The sequence below is a fragment of the Leucopleurus acutus genome, assembly GCF_964270905.1.
Source record: "Leucopleurus acutus genome assembly, chromosome: 1".
In the NCBI taxonomy this organism is placed as follows: domain Eukaryota; kingdom Metazoa; phylum Chordata; class Mammalia; order Artiodactyla; family Delphinidae; genus Leucopleurus; species Leucopleurus acutus.
Window position 1 is genome coordinate 139,584,175 of NC_139142.1, and position 12,168 is coordinate 139,596,342.

The window sequence follows — 12,168 nt, forward strand, 5'->3', positions numbered from 1 at the left end:
AGTGTTTTATAAGCCAAGGACCCATAGCTCCCTGGAATCCTGGGTGTATTCTTGGTGAACTGCAACTTAAATTAGGTTTTTTTAGTTGAGAATTTTCATTTTGATGAGAACCTAAAAGCATAAGTCTATTCTGGATAATGTGAATGAGTTTATACCTCCATTTTAGTGAGAAAAGATTTTTACATTTTCTGGGGTGCCAGTCTCCAAAGACCCTGTCCTGTAGAGATTCAGAACCATGTCCACCTTCAGCTGTATACACAAGTTCTGCCTTTTGTGACCCAGATCATACTAGCTCACTCATAGTAAATACAGTGGTAAATAATAGTGAATTTTTTTCGTTAAGCAGCATTTAAATTTTTTTTCAGCCTTATAGATTGCCCCTTCTAAATGATGGATTGGTGGTGTAAACAAGTTCATTTTTCAAAAGGAAAAAATAACAACTCAAATGATGGTCCATCCTGCTCAAATTTAAAAGAATCTAGTCAATAAGTGAAACTTCAAAGACTTAAGTATGTCCTACACCACACCCTACAATGTCTATTTAGTTTCATTAACTATCTATCACATTAAATTAATATTGTTAATTTGATTTTGTTGGTTGTTTTCAATTTTGTACTTATTCCATTTGTAAGTAAGCGTAAAAAATTTATACTTGGTTTTGTTTCACAACTTGGGGTATGAGACACATCAAAAAAGAAGTTATAACGGAATATAGTGAAGTGTGTGCAAAGTTCTGTGGATGCCTAAAGGACAGAGCAGCTATCCTTGCCTGGAGAGTTGGGGTAGTCTCTAAAGAGGGTGTTCTTCTTTCCAATAGGGTCTTGAAGAATGAGCAGGAATTGATCAGGTGAAGTAAGGGTGGGAGGTGAGGGAGGACTTTTGAGCCCAGTGGCATGTCATATAGAGGCACAGAGTGGTGTAAAGACTTGGGGTGGTTGAGTGAGAAGTTAAGAATAGGGAAGTGCTGGCAGGGGAGGCTGTAGGTCCGGGGAGAGGCCAAAGAGTGAAGGGCCTTGTGAGCCAGGCTGGGGGGACTAGGTGTAGTTCGGGGGGCAGAGGGGAGCTCCGGGAGGTCTATAATCATGGGTCTTGGATGATGTGATTTTTAGGAATGTAATTCTGGAAGTGGGGGAAGGGGAGATTGGATGGATAGAGACGAGGTAAGAGCAAATGGGAGTGAGACCGTGACCCAACCACGGGCCGTGGGGATGGAGGAAATGGGACAGGGTCCAGGGATGTTTTTGAAGTCAGACTAGTAGGACTTTATGTCCAGTTGGATGAACCAGAAGATGGAGCAGGCATTCAGGTCCTGGTTAGGTGACATATTGAGTATGAGAAGCCCATGCGTCATCCTGGCGAGTATGTCGAGTTGGTGATTTGGAATGTAAATCTGGTGCCTGGGAGAGAGTTTGGGGCTACCCATTAATGAGGGTGATATCAACATGAAAGATCATTGCTGATGCTACAGTATTTCCCTGTAAGAAGGGTTGGATGAGATTGGAAAACCAAGAATGGAGCCCTAATATTTGAAGGGCAGGTAGAAGGGGAGAAGCCAGCAGACAGAAGAAGAACTACATAACAGAAGAGGAGAAGACAGCTACAAACTTAGGAGGAAAACCAGGGCAATATGGTGTCCTGGAGTCAAGGAGAGAGAACGTTTCAACAGGCAGGAGATAGCGAGGAGATCAAATACTGAGTGTATTACTTTCAAGAGATAGAACTGTCATTTAGGCACACGGAGCAAGGAAAACAATAGGGGCATCACAGATCACCACCCAAGTGGCTGAACAGCTGTGGCACATGCTGCTCTAGGGAGAGGAGGTGTTTGATGTTTCACAGAGCAAGAAACCAAGCAGTTGGTACATTCGTCATTCATTCATCCATGTGCTCATTCATGCATCCATCAAGTACTCTCTGAGGGCCTTACCAGGTGACAGACTCTGTAAGAGGTGCTGTTAGAGTAGATGGAAGACAAAGATAAATAAGCATAATCCCTGCCTTGGAGGGCTCACGGTGTTATTGGGGAGACGGCTGTGTACACAGATCATTATAGTGCCACGTGGTGAGTGCTGTGGAGAGCGATGTGGGTAATGGCCCTGCAGCATGGGAGAGAGACCATTTGACCCGATTGGGAGAGGTCTTTGGAGCTGAGTAGGAGTTCCCAGGAAGAGGAGGAAGGGAGAGGTATTTGAAGCTATTTGAGCTTCCGGCAGGGTGAAGGCAGGAGGGGAGAAGGGGCGTGGCCTGCTTCCCTACTTCGTGCATGCTGAGAGCACTGGGGGTGGGGCAGAGGGCTGGGGAGGAGTTGAAGCTGGAAAGGAAGGGTGAGGCCAGTTTATGAAAGGCTTAGAATGCCACGGCACGGAATAAGTTTGGATCTCATCTTCTGGAAAGTGAGAACTCAAGAGACATTGGTAAGCAAGAGAGTAACGCAATAGGGCTAGATTTCAAGAAAATAGCTGTGGTGGCACGAGGAGGCCTGAGTGGACAAGGGAAAGACTGAAGATGGGAATCCAGGTAGGGTCCCATCTCAGCCCGTGTGCAGGCTCCTTTATTCAGCAGAGTGTTTCCAGAGCATCTACTGTGTGCTCTGCTCTGCGCCAGATGCCGCCAAGTTCCAGGGAGTGCTTTCCAATTGCCTTCCTTATAGGGGCCTGCGGATCCCAGCTGCTTCCTGGGGAGCGTTGGATATTGACTCAGATGCAGTTGGGCAAATCACCAGGCAGAATTCTCTGCTGGAAGGTTGCTGTTCCCCAAGTCAACCTCTGGGTCCAGAAGCCGGCACTCTTTATTGTGTGAATTACTCACTATTTTGACTGTCCTGGTTGGCTTGGGTTGAAGGTAGGGGATTGCTGTTGAGAGCATGAGGCCAAATGGACTTGCCACTGAACACAAGAACACACCCAGGCACTGTGCACAGAGACATCTGCTTCTGTTTCCTGAGTAACTGCGCAGCAGCACAGGGCGGCCTCGGTACCCAGGCACATGCTCTGCGTTATTTTCTAGTTATAACCGAGGATGATTTCCATGTGGCTGGTGATGAAAGAGTCAGGTCCATTTCAGAAGCGGGAGTGTTTCCAATTATGTAGATCACATTCAAATATTTACCTCATTCCATCCTTTTGGCTGGGCCCTGCCTTTGAATATTGTGGAAAGGCATCCAGGGCTCCTTTGCACCGCCTTTAGGGAAGATCTTCTGTGCTTAAAGCCTGCTCTTTGCTGGCAGTGGGGACCCCTGGGCACAACCTGTGGGATTGCCTCTCAGTTGTGGTACTTGAAGCGAATCAGTACGTGGCAAGGAATGTCAGTGCTCTTCCAGGAAAAATCCGAGCCTGTTAGCACTGGAAGGGACCCCAGCCCTCATCAGTCCCAACCGGCTCATTTTACTGATATGGAAACTGAGGTCCAGAGCCACAGACTGACTTGCCCCAAATCAGAAAGTGAGTAACAGCAGACTTGGGACCAGAACACAGGGGCCAGTCCAGGGTTTCCCACGAGCCTTCCCTTCCCTCTTCTTTCATCTTTCTGCGGTTCCTATTGCTGCTGTACTTCTTTTCTTAAAAGTACATTTCAAATGGAGTCTTCTTAGCATGGATCCCATGTTAGGTAGATATCGTTCTGTGAATGTTTTCCTGTCTCATATGATAAGCTCCAGGTTGGCCTCCACTTGAATGGCAGAAGTGGCAGGGGTAGGCCAAAAAGCAGGGAATTTGAGGGTGATAAAGTAATGTGGCTAGAGCATTTGGGGATTCAGGAAGTAGCAGTATATGGTAAAGGTCCAAAGTCCAGAGGGTAAGCTCAGTTGAGCACTTTCCTCTGAGTTTCACCTAGAGGTATCCGGGGGCCAGTGACTCTCAAACCAGAGGATGCATGCAAATCACTGGGGAAGCTTGTTTAAAATACATATTCCTGGGCCCCACCCCAGAGGTTTTTATTCACTAGGTTTGGTGTGGGATCCAGGAATCTGCATGTCTCAGATAGACGTGAGGTTGATTATGTTGTGGGTACCTTGTGGGTCACACATGGAGAAACAACACAGGACTAGGGCTAGGAGGACGAGGGTATCTCTGTGTTCGTCTCCAGTGTTTGAGTCAGAGTATATACACAGTACCATAGTGAGCGGATATAGTGGAGTTTGATGTATTTGAGATCATTTACTGTCAGGATTCACCAACTGGGAGGACACAGGTATTGAGAGAGGGCCTGAGGGCCTGGCAGACAGAGCTGGAATTGGCAGGGCAACCAGACTCACACTTGCTTAGCTTTTGGGTGACTGTATGTCAGTGGATTTTCCTCTCTAGGGCACATGCTTTAGCTCAGGCTTGATATTTCTCTTTCCACACATCTCTCTCTCTCTACCTTAACCTCCACTCACTCCTCCCCCTGTTATGGCTTTGTGCAAATGCATCCTTTTAACTGTTCCTGAAATGCATTGGTGAACTCCCTTATATATAAACTACTTTGTGGGAGATTCTGACACAATGGTCAAGGCTGAGCATGTTTCACTCCAGTCCAGTCTCCCGTATTTGTGAGATTCTCATATTCATTGTGCAGCTGCCGGCCTTGACGTTATGCTGAGAGGAAAGATGAGGCGCTTTCGCAGTCTGTGTTGTGTCAGAGTCAAGATAGGTGGTTAAGATGTAAGGTTGAATTGGTGTCTCTGAGAAACCATCGTGGAGGTCCTTAACTGAGATCTGGTTTGAGTTTGGAGCTTCTTTATCAAGACGCACCACCTCCCCATGTTCCTGCACAGGTAACAGAGGTCCTAGCTGAGCTGCCACTTCTGTGTGCCTGCTATCATGTGCTCTTGGAGTTCCAAAACTTTGCTCTCTGGGCTCAAACTCCAAGGTGTGTTTTTGTAATGTTTGCTTTAGGGTGTTGACTTGTTATGTGGCTAAAACAAAACCTCCTTTTCCCAGTTTCTTCTAGAATGAGACTTCAGAATGTCAGACTTTGCATGTGACTCGCTTTCTATGAAGAACAGATGGTGGGTTTAATTTTGTAGAAAGAAAATTAGAAATCAGTGAAATCTTACATGATTTCACATTAGTACCAAAACCAAATACATTGAAAACATTTAGAGCTGTTCCTAGCTAGTTATGGATTTACTGGTGGCGATGAGAAATTCCCAGAGCTTTCTGTGAGGACGACTACCACCAACTCTTGGTCTATTCTGTGCCTCCCCCAACCCCCAGCAGTCTGTTCTGAATCTTTCTCCACTTAATCTATTTATTTTTATTTATTGAGCAAGCAATATCGTAACCATGACTGAACTTTTTTAAATTACAAGAAAACTTACCCGGGGACCAGCTTCAGTAACAGAGCGTATGTTTTCATTTTTCCACGTTCCCTTCCAGGCTTTGTTCACATGCTACAGAATCTTTACATTATTATAATCATGGTATAGTTACAAGTTTGTATTTGGCATTTTTCACTTAGTATTATATTACGGGACTCTTTCCGCATTGCTCTGTATTATTCATGATTATGCTATTTCATTGAGTCCTGAAGCTCCAGTTTATTTGACCACCCTTCTATTTTAGTCACATATGTTCGTCTTCCTTAAAAAGATGCTGATGGAATAAAACACAGCCACAATAGCTCAGATTGTTGCTTTTCCAACTCCTCTAAGCCCATTTGCTGTCTCTCTCTGTGATCCTCCTATTCACTTAGCCCATCATGTTTCATGGAGACCTTGGTTCTCTCGTTACGCTGACTGTGGTCAACTGTTGTCTCCATATGAATCCTCCAGCCCTGGACCCCCTTAATCCCAAGGCTTCTGCCAAGTCAGGACCACCTTTGGTCATTCCAGTCATTGCTTCCTCTCCAAGTCCTGTGCCAAAGGCAGACCCAGCTTATTTCACACTGTCTTTGTTACCACACTTTATCCATATATTTTAATATTTGCACTCATTTAGATACCATTTAGGGTTCTTTACTGCAAGCCACAGAAACTAACGTAAGCAATGGGAAATGTATTGGAACCAGCCTAGGAAGCAGGTGGGCATTGGGACACTCCAGAGAGCAGCAAGAATGGTCTCAGATCATAAGCAGTGAGGTCAGGACGAAGGACCCAAAGCCATTTGCAGTCTCTCAGCCACTTTACTGGCGATTCAAATTCCAGGGAGTGTTCTGTTGGCTCACATTGCTTACCTTGGCTTCAGCTGACAGACATTCCTATCACACTTCATCCAGTGTGGAGGGGTGATTTCCTAGAGGACCCAGGGAAAGGGGAATGATTGCCAGGCTGCCCTACACACACATCCTACCATCAGTATACATTTACAAAAACATCCCTGCCTAACAGTAACTTTCATACAACAGGTTCCACAGTGTTGTTAGTTACAGCGTCCATCTCCAAACCCAAAATCTCTGGGGGATTTTAATCCCCACTCCAGTTCTACTACAACCTCTTCTTTTGCACGGCCCGAGTTAAATAGGGATGTGACTAACGTGATTCTCCTACTTCCTTGAATACCTTCCTTTTTTTCTGTTCCCTGGCTCATGCCCCACAGTGACTATTTAGAAAAGCATAATATCAAGCAGTCATTTTTCTACAAGGAAGGGGGCTGTTAGAAGGTTTGGAGGATTTTATCCAAAGTACACATTTCCCTTGATCCTAGGCAAGACATATTATAACCTCTGGGGAAAAGGCATGGCATGGTATGTGTACTTTGAAAAGTCTTCTCTTTTAATTCTGTTATCTTGCCTCTACATCCACCCTGCCTCTGTTCTTTAAAACCTCCAGTGGAATGGAGAGAGCACCAATTTTATTTGAGGGCTGGATCTGCTTCTTACACATTATAAAACTTTTGATGGGTGATGTCAGTTCTTCCAGTGAAGGGACAAAATTAGAGGTCTTCTGTGCTCCTCCTCGGTGACTGGTAGTGTGTTTGACGCTTTACCTCATTACTTCATTTCATCTACCCAACAACACCATCAGAGCTGCATTACAGTCAATCCTTGGATACGTGGGGGATTGGTTCCAGGACCCCCAGGGATACCAAAACCTGCAGATGCTCAAGTCCCTTACATAAAATGTCATGGTATTTGTGTATAACCTATGCGCATCCTCCCATATATACTTTAAATCATGTCTGGATTACTCATAATACCTAATACAATGTAAATGCTATATAAATAGTTCTAAACACAATGTAAATGTTATGTAAATAGTTTCCAAGTCAAGGCAAAATCAAGTTTCACTTTCTGGAACTCTGGTATTTTTTTTTTTCTTAATATTTTCAATCCAAGGTTGGTTGAGTCTACAGATGTGGAACCCGCAGATATGGAGGGCCAACTGTATATTCTTTCTTATGTGTATTTTCCAAACCCATGCTTCATCCACTAGGGCACTCTGAACCTCAGTGACCATATCTGCAAAATGGAAGTAAAAATCCTTGAAATGAATCTTGTGAATATCAGACGGAGAGCTTACGTGAAACCAGTTCAGGCAAAGAAAGGAAATTTTTGCTCATCCTAATTACACCTTCTTTCTGTAATCTTCCAGTTTGTCTCTCTCCTTTTTTCAGTGGCAGATCTTACCTCTTTCCTAGAAGGCTGAAGCCATCCAATGTGAACTTCATCACCCACTCCTTTCCTTACAGCAGAATATTGCTTTTCATAACAGAAGATCAAATATCAATAATTATTTGTTTCAACCTAGTGATACCTGTAAATAGGTCTATTCTCTAATACTGTTCTACTTCTTGGTATTTTTTTCACTAATTAATATATTATGGAGGGTAGTCCAATTTAACAGGTATAAATCTATCAATACCTCATTCTAACAGGTAAGTTGTAATCCATTGCTTGGATGGATTACATTTGGGAGGATTTAACCAAGCTCCTATTCATGGGCATTTAGGTTGTTTCCAGATTTTTTTGGTTTTGTTCTTACAAAAAGTAATGCAATAAAAGTTTTTCTATATACAGCGTCATGCACCAGTTTTGAGTGTACCTATAGGGTGAACTACTGAAAGTAGAGCTGCTGGTCTAAAGGGTATGTACATTTCAAATTTGGTAGGTATTGCAAAGTTCCCTCCAAGGAAGTGCCCCAGTTTAGACTCCCATCAGCAGGGAACATTCTTGCCATATCAGTATTGTCAAACTTTATAATCTTTGCTAATATAATAGAGATAAAATGGAATTCTGTTGTTTTCGTTTGCATTTATTTGATTATATGTGATATTATACAGTTTTCATATATGTACTGTATTTATTTTCCTGCTGTACTAGTCAGCCTGGGCTGCTATAACAAAATACCGTTGACGGGGTGGCTTAAACCACAGGAATTATTTCTCACCGTTCTGGAGGCTGGGAAAAGTCCAAGATCCAGGTCCTGGCAGATTTGATTCCACAGTGGGGACTCTTTTCTTGGAGTCAAGATGGCTGGCTTTTCACTATGTCCTCACATGGTGGAGAAAGAGAGAGAATTCTGGTCTTTCTTCCTCTTCTTATAAGGATACGAGTCCCATCAGGGGGTCCCATCCACCCTACATCATCTAAACCTAATTAACTCCCAAATGCCCTCCCTCCACATACTATCACATTGGGGTTAGGGCTTCAAGACGTGAACCTTGAGGGGACACAGACATTCAGTCCATAACAACTGTAAACTCCCCATTCAAAGTAGGTTCCCTTTGAACCTACTTCCATTGGGTTGTTTGTCTTTTTCTTGCTGATTTGTTAGGACTCTTTATAAATGAAAGAAATCAGCAGTTTGGGGGTCATTTGAGAAGCGCTTCGTGTTTTCTGCTTCAGTCTTTACATGTCGTGAGTGTCTTGGGGAAGGGACAACAGGCTGGCAGTTGACACGGCTTTGAGTTTCTATTATTTGTTGGTTTTTGTCTCTCAGCATGATTTATTCTTTGGTTTTGCTGTTTGTCACTGACTAACTGAGGTCCTGTGAGTTAGTCCTAATTTTAGGAATATTATGTCTCAGAACACTTGGAATTTTTCCCATCCTGCCTCACAGAAAACTCCGTGACCATCAGAAAAGAGGGAGGGAGGAGGGTCACTAGGAGGACTGGGAAGGCGTAGGGGGCGGATGGGAGGTTGATGGAACTGGGAGGCTGACACGCAAAGCTCTCCTCCCTTCATTTTTTCTTCGATATTTCTTCCTTTCTTTCTCTGCATTTCCCTCCTTCCTTCCTTTCTGTTTCTCTTTTTTTCCCCTGGCTATGTACTATAAAAATACAATTCTGAAGCATGGGGTTGGATTCCCACCATGGGGACTGAGATGGAATTTCAAGTCACTCACCATAATTCAACTTTATAAATTAGAGAATTCTTATGAATAGAATAGGATGGAATGTGGTTTCATGTTTTCCTTCCCTAGGGAGCCTGCCCAGTTTGGCAATAGGAAACTAAATTAAGGGTGGGATTAGTTCTAGGAAGTGGATTTTTAGGCTAGCTGCACATCTGAGCCAAATATTATAGACAGTGCCTTAGTTATCTATGTTCATGAGCAATCAGGAAGTGGTGGGTAACTGAAGTCCCCAAATGTGCCAGAAACATACTTCTGCCTTTGTTTGTTTATCCTGATTATTCTCCTACTAGACTATCAAAGTGGATTTATTACTACTCATTTTACTCTTCTGTTTTCCATCAACAACATAGGCAGGGAGGCAACATGCTGCATGAAAAAAAAAAATGCTAGAGTAGGTGTTAGGAGACCTCAATTTTAGTCCTGTCATTGCCCCTCACTAGACTGAGACATGGGCAAGTTATACAGCTTCTCAGGGCCCCAGTTTCTTCCTGTAAAAGGGACAAAAATAACCAACCTCCCAGGATGGCTCAGGGGCCCTGTAAAGTGTGACCTGGAGCTCGTGGTGCCTATGTCATAGAGCCCGTCCCCATGCATGTGAGCTCTTTGCACAGTACCCGGCACAGAGAAGGAGCCCAACAAACGCCTGTCTGCTTTTCTTCCTTGTCCTGGAAGTACCAACAGATTGTATTAGTTTCCTAGGGCTGTCGTAGCAAATAACCACAAACTTGGTGGCTTAAAGCAACAGAAATTTATTCCCTCACAATTCTGAAGGCCTGAAGTTCAAACTCACGGTGTTGCCAGGGCTATGCTCCTTCCAGTAACTAGGGGAGAATCCTCCTTGCTTCTTTCAGCTTGCGGTGGCTCCCGGCCTGTGGCTGCAGCACCCCCATCTCTGCCTCTCTGGTCACATGGCCTTCTCCTCTGTGTCTTCTAAGGACAACTTGTCATTGGATTTAAGGGCCACCCAGAAAGATGATCTCATCTCAAGACGCTTAACCTAATTACATCGACATTGACTCTTTTTCCAAATAAGGCCACATTTACAAGTTCTGGGGGTTAGGGTGTGGACATATACCTTTTGGGGAAGGCCACCATTCAGCCCACCACACACACTCTAGGGATTACTTTATATATCAAGACTATGGCCTGATTATTTTTACAATCACCCAGCGAATCCACCATCGGTTTGATATTAATCAGGGTATGTCAGGGAGGAGAAAAAAGAACAAAAGCTTGGTTTTTGTTTGCTGTGTTTTGTTTTATATTTATAACCCTTCTCTCCTGGGTTCCCAATTTAGTAGTGATGAGTGGAGTGTATTTGCTATTTGTGCGCCCATCGTCCTGCCTGCTGCTCACATACTGGTGGTCAGGAAACTGCAGCCCTCCTGTCGCGGAACCTTCTGTCCTGCCCTCGCTCCTCTGCATCTCCCGCTGGCTCCACTCACATGACCCCTGACCTCTCGCCGTGGCTCTCTGAACATGGCGCCCATAGACTGGCGGGCTGACATCCAGCTCTGGGCTTAAACCTCTGATGAGATGCTTGTTTGCTTCCTGGACTCCTCAGCTCTCTCACTCATCCTTCCAGTAGTCACTCCCTGAACCTTCAGGAACCCAGCTTAAGCTATCAAGGTCATGCAGAGACCCCTCTGTGCCCTGGAATGTATTGAAGGAAGGTGGCCCCAATTAAACAAGCCCCATGGCTTCAAGGTAACTGAGTACCTGGGGGCAAGGACTCTACCCTGGAGCTGAGCCTTGCAGGGCTTTTAGTGACTATAGTACTGTTACAGTGGTGGCTTACTCTTTCTGAGCTCTCACCTCAGGCTCTTGGGGGGATTTCCTCCTCCACACCACCCTCTGAAGTAATCTTAGCTCCACGTCTCATTCCCACGTGCTGTGAAGGAGTTCAGCCTTACCGGGTTTGTTCCACACAAAGGGGAAGGCAATCCCTGTACCTTCTCACCTCTCAGGGGTATCGTGGGGACAGAGGAGTGTAACTGTGAATGGTCTTCAAGCTCTTGGACCAAACAATGCTGATGAATCCCGATATCTAAAAAAAAAAAAAAAAAGCCAAGGTAATCTGGAGGCAATTATGCATGTCAGATGGAAGCCTGAGGTTCACTGAAAAACCCACATTTTTTTTTGAATTTTATTTTATTTTTTATACAGCAGGTTCTTATTAGTTATCTATTTTATACATATTGGTGTATATATGTCAATCCCAATCTCCCAGTTTGTCCCATCACCACCACCACCACCCCCTGCCACTTTCCCCCCTTGGTATCCATACCTTTGTTCTCTACATCTCTGTCTCTATTTCTGCCTTGCAAACCGGTTCATCTGTACCATTTTTCTAGATTCCACATATATGCGTTAATATACGATATTTGGAAAAACCCACATTTTTTAAGGAAAGTCATAGTGTTACTCGGTGTCCCAAGGGTAGGAAGGACATTCCAGGGGAAGGATCCAGAAGCGCTAGAGCAGCTGTCTGCTGGGGGGAGAGCAGGCAGTGCTGGAGCTGCAGGTATTGGAGGCTGGGGAGACTCGAGTCCAAACTCTCCTGCAGCCACATGACTAGGATAGTTAACAGGTCTGTGAACCTCAGGTGGGAAACCTCATCTCTGAAAGGTGAGAATGGTTGTAACCAGGGCTGCTGTGAGGACTAGAAATTACACGTGTTATCTGGTACCAAGTGGGTGCCTGAATAATTACAGCTCTTTTACCCTGATTCTTCCTCTGAGGACTTCTCAAGCCCCACCCCACCCAGACAGGCAGCCAGTCCCCCCCGGGGAGCCTCCCTAGGCTTGTCCTAGCTACATAAAGCTCTTTGCTACTGGGCCAGGACATTCGTGCAACCTGGGGTGCTTTTCTCCTTGTCCTCAGGACCTAGCTCAACG

The 12,168-nt window shown here is 44.7% G+C and overlaps 1 protein-coding gene across 1 annotated transcript in view; it reads left to right on the plus strand.

Annotated features, from left to right (window-relative positions):
• Positions 1-12,168, plus strand: part of THSD4 (thrombospondin type 1 domain containing 4) — a gene marked incomplete at its 5' end in the record, with an annotated part of 540,083 nt that overhangs the window by 46,319 nt on the left and 481,596 nt on the right. The window lies entirely within an intron of this gene.